Genomic DNA, 7,957 nt, shown 5'->3' with positions numbered 1-7,957 from the left:
CCACCCTAACTCGGCTAGGGATGGGTACTGAACCCCGGCATTTATCTACCAGTTCACCAACTTTGACAACCCTGAGTGTTTTGCCACTATTAACTACCAGTATAGAATGGAGACCCTGGGCAAGTATTAGCTCACAAAGTAAATGACCTGTAAGTTTCTGATTGTGCTTATATTGATGTTCATCACAGCGTCCTGCTCCTGTCACAGGAACCTAGAATCAATATGTTCAGAGTTTGTTCAGAATATTGAGCACGAAATCGCGTGATACTCGGTTGAATGTGGACACGCATTTTGAGGCCTTTTCAGATGGAGCTGCTTTGACTGGTCGAATTCAACACTACAGTTAAGTATGGAGAGTAGTCGATCTTTAGTATCTAGCTACCAGCCGCCACATCAGCTTCCTGAATACCAGCAGTAGCCCACTATCTACTAGCAGCAGCCTCCAGATACTTTCAAAACGATTTCCAAGCATTTCAGAAACTCTTTCAAATGTATATTTTAATGCTTTCTAATTCAGAGATATCAAAAGTTGTATTGCTCTTCAAGTGGTCATATGGAGCACACAATTCTAACTAAGGTACAAGAGCTTTCGATGTACAGGCCTACTGCTCCACCACTAGCAGCATCCTTCTCCACCACTAGCTGGAGGCTTGTAGGCCTCTAGCAGCAGGCTTGTAGGCCTCTAGCTGGAGGCTTGTAGGCCACTAGCTGGAGGCTTGTAGGCCACTAGCTGGAGGCTTGTAGGCCTCTAATAGGAGACTCCTAGAACTCTAGCTGGGGGCTTAATAAGATTATATATTTTTCTAATTAAAACACCCTCTGTTTGACAGCCCGAACATTCAGACACCGGTCCGTGTGAAGGATTGCCTTCGCAATCAAGGATGAGGGGTGGACGGGCAGCCACCCCTGTCCTGAGGACATTGTCAAGTGGAAGCCTGCCCAGAAGCAGTTGGTGGAGTCCCACCTGTGCCTCACGGCGAAGGGGGACGAGGCAGTGGTGATGAGGCCTGGCCATTCAGGACGTGGTGGCAGCAAAGGACATGGTGTGTACACATTTATTTTGATCAGGGGAGTATTAATGTAGCATTCAAAACAGGGTCAGTCATTCTTTTTGTTTTGTATTTTTTTTAGATAGATTTATTTTTGACTGCTTTTAATTTGCAATTCAAACTCAAACTTGGATTTGCCTCATTTAGTATATTAAATATTTGTGGGCTTGCCATCAGCTGAAGTATTACTTTTGAATTACTGTTATAGTATAAGTGGGTATTTCAGATGGGTCATACTCTCATTCCTTTGTTTCATGCTAGCATGATCCTAAATACTTAGTTCACACAGCAAGTCAAAGCTCTGAGTCTGCCCTTTACAACAAGCCACAGTGTTCAACACCACCACAAACCGTCTGGTTAACAGAAGCAAACTAATAAGTCCTCTCTTATCTTTGAAATCTCTAGCTAATCCTATCATGATTACATTCCTTGTTATAAAAGTCCCTCACTGAATGGCCAAGCTGGTTTAAGTTTATTGTCCCGCAGCACATTTTCAATCTGTCAGATTTTTTATGTCATGCCATCAGCGCTTTCACTAAGGACAGGAAGGAGGAGCTTTGCGCAGTGAAGAGGCGGCCGTTGAGAAATTACACCACTTGGATTTTGTAGTCACACACACATGTGCACGAAACCCTGAAACCACCGAGCCCCTCCAAATTACAAAGCCCAACTTAACCCTGGTTCCTACGGGACAAGAAACAATTGCTACTGGTTTGACACTTCCAAAGTGGCGCAGATGCAAGTTGCTCAGGTGAAAGTGATGAGGTCTCCTCCTCTTGGGTTGAACTTCCAGAGGGCTAAACAACAAACACTTTTATCATTGCTCCAGAACATGAGTTAAAAAAGAGCTGAAGAGCCAGAGCACTTACTTCCCACATATATTCCTTATGTAAAACAAGAACATGATGTGAAATATATAAAATCTGATCCTTTGTTTCTATGAATATTGCATCACATTTGGAAATCAAAGCCCCATCCTCACTGATCATAATCCCTTGGTGTACCTGAAATCGATGCGTTACACCAATCAAAGGCTGATGCGTTGGAGCATTTTCATGCATGCCTTCAACGTCGTTATTAAGCACATTCGAGGCAAGGATAACGTGGTAGGAGATGCGTTGTCGCGCTTGTGTGTCTGAGATTGTTTTTTGTTTTTTTTTCTGTTTTCTTTCGGTTTGTTTGGGGGAAAAAAAGAAAATCAAACTAAAGGAAAACACGTGGAGGTATTACGCACCTCCCCTTTTTCTTGTTCCACCCGCTCTATTCTCCTCTGTCTCGCAGGTGTTCCTGATTCGTGGGGTGGAGCTACGACTACTATCCCTACTTAAGGCGTGGCCTGTGCTCCCGAACGGGGGGGGTCTCTCATTCTGGCATCTTCACGTTGACCTGAGCTGCCTTTGAATCCTGCATTGAGGACTGCTATCTAGGAGTTTTTCGTATTTGTTTTCTGTAGCGGAGGATGGGAACTGAAGGGAGGAAGTTTTGGCTTCGATGGCCCAATGCGTGGCTTGCCCAGGCTTCGTCCACCCCTTTTGTTTCTTTAATCAGTTCCCCTTTTGTTGGAAGTTTTTGGAAATAAAAGTCACCATCATTGTAAACGGTAACTTTGGTCTGTGTATTCTTAATACGTTGCGGGCCGCCGGATTGCGAGCCGTGTTGTAAGGGTGGCCGGAACATCCCGCACACGCAGGACTTTGTCGGAGGCTTCCCCGAGCCCTCGGTTAGGGTAGGTTCAACCTCAGACTGCATGGTCTCCGCTTTACGCTTATGCCCAGCCGCCGTTTGGTGACAGGTCAGCTTGGACACGTGGATTGCAGCTAGTGTGGGTACTTGCAGCTAGTATGGTTACTAGCAGCTACTGTTTGGTGACAGTCTAGCTTTTACCCTCACAGAGGTCAGATGTAGCGATGTAGGCTAGCGTTCGGTGACCGAGGGGTTAGCTCGCTCTGGGAACAATATGCTAGGCCGTCTACAACTTCTGTCTGAGAGGTGCTTCTAGGAGCGAGAAGAGGTTGAAGACTGAAGAGATGACTTGACGACGGGACTTATGTTACGTAGTAGGAGGGAGTCCCTCCTCTGCAGGCAGACGTGACGTCTGTTGGCCAGTCACGACTGGCGTAGTTTAAAATAGCTTCTGGGGGACAGCGCGAGGGGCGTGTCCCAAAGTGAGATACCGAGCGAATATTGAAAGAAAACTGCGCAGGGCAACATCAAGGAGAGATTTGCTTCCGCATCATGGGAGCCAAGCCACGCCCTAGTTCATGACGTACAGGATGCAGAAATATTCATTGTTTTCTAGCATTGTTAGCATTGTAGCATCATAAGCGAGAGGTCTGAGCGATCGCAGTGGCATTGTTTACCGACCATGGAAGTATAAGTTTACTTCATAATATGAAAGATTGCCTCATATAACACCAACAACATAGTAAATATATGTTGGCCTAGAAAAAAATACTGTTCAATGTTATTGCTTAACCTCTTAAGACCCATTCGCCCACCGGTGGGCGATTTTGGTTTGTTGACGATATGTTTCCACTACGGAGCGACATAACCCGCTTCAACTTTCATCATTACAGACATTCTATACGTCGTTAGAAAGGGTAGAATCTCCACAATTTATTCATCCGGTTGTTTTTTCTATAAATCATGAGCACAAAACCATCAATCATTGATATTTACCAGCATGGTAAACCGTAAATGCCAAAAAACAGAGCGACTCCCTACCTTTGAAGCAATCTGAGAACCGTAATATGTGTCCATTCCTCAATTATTTATATTCCAATTGTCCGTGAGAATCCACTGATCAAAAGCATCCAAATGGTTTTTCATAAAATTATTCCAGCTTGTGAATATCGTCGTGTAAAGTCCATTTGTTTACCATCTCCAAACTTTGTTCATCAACTAACATCCAGACGTTCGCACTCGTATCGATATTTTCTCTACCGCCAGTATGGAGTTGTTGGGTATGCTTGTTTTCATCACTTTGCTGGCTACAAAATAAAAGTGTCCCCGTCTTTTTCTGTTCAGTTTTCACCCCGGTACAGCCCGTGAAGTAGATGGAGCGCTCCCAGTTCGAAGGGCCAATGGGCTTTGTTTACTTTGTTACGCGGCTTTAGTATAGGGACACCGTATTGGCTATTGATATATCAATCACTTGGGCTTCTAGCCAATGAGTTTACCTTTCCAACGCTGCCAGGCGTGTCCAGGTGTGATACGTATGAGCCGAGATATAAAGCTGCGTCAACCCTGCGTCAAGCTAGCAATACAATCATTCTGTTTATGTACAGTGTCTCATCACATGACAATATCTCAATGTGGCCATATCAAATGAATGTGTGAAAAAATTATGTTTTGAATCACGGAGAAAGGTTTTATAGTCACCAAAATGCTTCAGTAATGTTTCCAGTGTCACAGAAGTGAGTAAATGCATTTGGCACAATTTGGCCGCCATTTGGAGACATTTTGGAGAGGTTTGTGCCGCCAGTGACAACACACCATAGAAACTCCATTAACTCCCAAAGGTTTAGGCCTAGAACTCCACAATTTCTTCCAGGTGTAGTTGGCATGATGTAGAAGGTATTTGGCATATTGCCATATGCCTTACATAAAGCACATCCTAGTTATTGTAGTTCAATTATGACCTATTATTTTCGAAGACAAAAAAATTGCTTTAGAGCCATGTTTGAACTGATGTCATTTAGGTTGTGTATATGATACATGCCAAATAAACATATCTACAGAAACTAGAGCTTGTCAGCTTTCAAATGAAGTATCATACATCCATCCATAGGACTTAGGGTTACTGTGTTATAAGCTTTTCCATTTGGGTATGTGCATAGGCGAAAAAAAACAAAATACTGCCGGGGCTTAACGGGTGAGAGAGAGACCGACCGATCGAGCATTTATTAATCATTTTAAACTAAATATTTATTATAAATCAATTATTGGCATATTGGCTCTTACATTACCCGGCCCCTAATTGGTTAGGCAGGTGGACTAAGCAATTACAAACTAAAACATCAAGAGCCAAAATAAAACAATGCCCAACTAAAACTGGTTTCTTGTGCTTCTTCCATTTTTTAAACGTTCTCTCTTGACGCTGCTTCTTCTAACAAACACAGTTTGTTAACAGGCCTTTCCAAGATACTGGTCTTGGTCTTTATCTTCACTCTTCGAGGTCCTTTTCGGTTCGATTGACTGTTCTCGAGAACTCCTTTCTTTCAGCTGGCGCAAGGTTTCCTTCAGCCGTAGAATCCAGGCCACCGACCTTTTCAGCTTATGCCAGTCCGAGTAGTAGTCGATCAATCTGTTAATTGGTTCCACGTTATCTTCAACTATGACTGTGTTGACTGAAACTTTGTTCTTGACCTCTGGGTCATCTTGAAGGCTTTCCTTCCTTTGCACAGGTTGTTTGGGCCAATCATGTTCGCCTTGCAGCAGGAATTTCGGTCCTTTAATCCATGTTCCTTCTTGCATCAATGTTTTGGCTTTCAGGCCCCTGCTAGCTTGATCTGCAGGGTTTTCTGCTGTGCCGACGTAGTTCCACTGAGACGGCTTGGTGGCTTCGCGAATCAGTGTAACTCTGTTTGCAACGAAAGTTTTGAATCGAGCTGTTTCACTGTCGATATACCTGAGTACGGTAGTGCTGTCTGTCCAAAAGGTAGACGGTTGGAGTGGAAGTTGAAGCTCTTGCCGTAACATCTTCACCGCCACGACTGCCGCTGTCAGTTCAAGCCGGGGTATTGTGACCTGCTTGAGCGGAGCCACTCTTGATTTCCCCATCAAAAACGAGCAATGTTTCCCACCTTGCTTGTTCTCTAGCAGCAGATAAGACACAGTGCCGTATGCGTACTCTGAGGCATCCGAGAAATGATGTAACTGTGCCACGGCAGTGGATCCGAAATCTGGAGGTTTTAAACATCTGCTCACGTGGAAGTCAGTAAGGTGAGTAACATCTTCTTTCCATTTTTGCCAATCTTCAGCATGTTTTTTGCTAATGCTTTCATCCCAACCGTGCTGCTCCTTACAAAGCTCTTTTAGCAGAAGTTTTGCTGGCAGGACGACTGGCGCCAAGAAACCGAGGGGGTCGTAGACAGAGTTGACGACGGATAAAATGCCTCTCCTCGTCATCGGCTTGTCTTGCAGCTTCATGCTGTAAGTGAAAGCATCCATGTCTGTATCCCACTGTATGCCGAGAGTCCTCTCGACTGGTAGTGCGTCATGGCTTAGATCCAAGTCTTTTGCTTCACTAGCTCTGTGTACTTCTGGGATGGACATTAACACCTTCCGGCTGTTGCTCATCCACTTCGTTAGATTAAAACCTCCACTGGCACACAAGGTGCGGAGATCACTTGCCAATGTCGCGGCGTCTTCTTCTGTAGCTACGCTCTTTAAACAATCATCCACGTAAAAGTTCTGCAGAATTGTTTGAACGGCTTCTGGGGTGGCAGTGGCTCTGTGGTCCTCAGCGGTTCTCCGAAGTGCGTACGAAGCAACGCTTGGCGATGAGGTGGCCCCAAATAGGTGCACTGCCATCCGGTATTCCTCCATGGGCCCATTCAAGTTACCATTGGGCCACCACAGAAAGCGGAGGAGATCTGCGTCTTCTTCTGGCACCTGAACTTGATAAAACATCGACTCGATATCTGCCATCATGGCTATTGGCTCTTCACAAAATCTTAAGAGGACACCAACCAACGTGTTGGTCAGATCGGGTCCCTGTAGTAGTTCACCATTCAAAGACCGGCCCTGAAACGAGGCTGTGCAGTCGAAGACCACTCGTAGTTTTCTTTTCTTAGGGTGATACACCCCGTGGTGCGGTATGTAGAACACCCTGTTGTCGTCCCGTTTCAGCTGGTGTGCCGGAACTTGGAAAGCGAAGCCTTTGCTTATGATGTTGTCCATGAAGGCTTTGTACTCTTCACAGAACTCAGGATTCTTCTTGAGCTTTCTGTGCAAACTGGCTATGCGCTGCTCCGCCACACAGCGGTTATTAGGCATTTGGAGCTTCTCGTTCCTAAGCGGCAATCCAATGCTGTAATGTCCGTTCTCCAGTTTTGCTGTTTTGTGCACAGACTGCATGAAGTGTTTATCTTCTTGCGACAACTCTTCCTTGTCGTCGTAGTTGCGCTCTTGGAAATCAGTATTATACTGTTGGACAAGTAACTTCTCAACTTCAATCAATGAGATCCTGTTCACTGAACATTGAGGCGGTTTGTTCTCTGTGTCCTCCAGTTCCTTTCTCATGGGCCCATTCACTACCCATCCAATGGCAGTCTTAACGGCGTATGGTCCTCCATGTTGACTGTTAATAATGCGCCATGGCTCCATAGCCTTCGGAAAGTTTGCTCCAATAAGTAGGCCTACATCTGCTACCAATCCTGGCAAACGCACTTCACTGAGATATGGCCACTGTTGAATATCGGATTGGCTGGGTATGTTTTCAGCGTGAACTGGTATGTTGCTGTGAGTGTACACCTTAGGAAGATCGATATGCTCGGTATCTTCCAGTCCGCACACTTCCAGGTCTGATATCACGTAGCTACTTATGAGCTTTTGTTCTCCAGGTTCGTCTTGACCCATGGTGCTGAGAAGTATCTGTGTTGGTTTACCTTTAACGTTCAGTTTCTTTTGCAGGTCTCTCGTGCAGAACGTTGCTGTACTTCCCGGGTCCATGAAGGCGTAAGTCTTCACATACTTGTCGCTCTTTTTTGATTTAATCATCACCGGTACAATCGACAGCACACATTCAGCTTTTCCGGCCCCAGTTAGACTACAGGACTCTTGCGTGACAGAAACTTGAGCACATGAAACTTCATTTCCGTGAGCACTGCCTTTCCTCTCAGGTAAGACAGAACCTTCTATTTTCACTATGTGTAAAATGTCTGGATGCCTTAACGCACATTCTT

At 45.1% G+C, this 7,957-nt stretch overlaps 1 long non-coding RNA gene across 1 annotated transcript; it reads left to right on the top strand.

Moving 5' to 3' along the window:
• The first annotated feature begins 1,928 nt into the window (after positions 1-1,928).
• LOC132448883 (uncharacterized) lies at positions 1,929-3,899 on the top strand. Its single transcript, XR_009523449.1, has 2 exons — positions 1,929-2,178; positions 2,331-3,899. It is a non-coding gene; the product is annotated as an uncharacterized LOC132448883 (long non-coding RNA).
• Positions 3,900-7,957: the final 4,058 nt, after the last annotated feature.

Source organism: Gadus macrocephalus, chromosome 20 (assembly GCF_031168955.1).
Source record: "Gadus macrocephalus chromosome 20, ASM3116895v1".
NCBI lineage: Eukaryota > Metazoa > Chordata > Actinopteri > Gadiformes > Gadidae > Gadus > Gadus macrocephalus.
The sequence above is the reverse complement of the archived record's forward strand: the minus strand, read 5'-3'. Positions and strand labels throughout refer to the sequence as shown.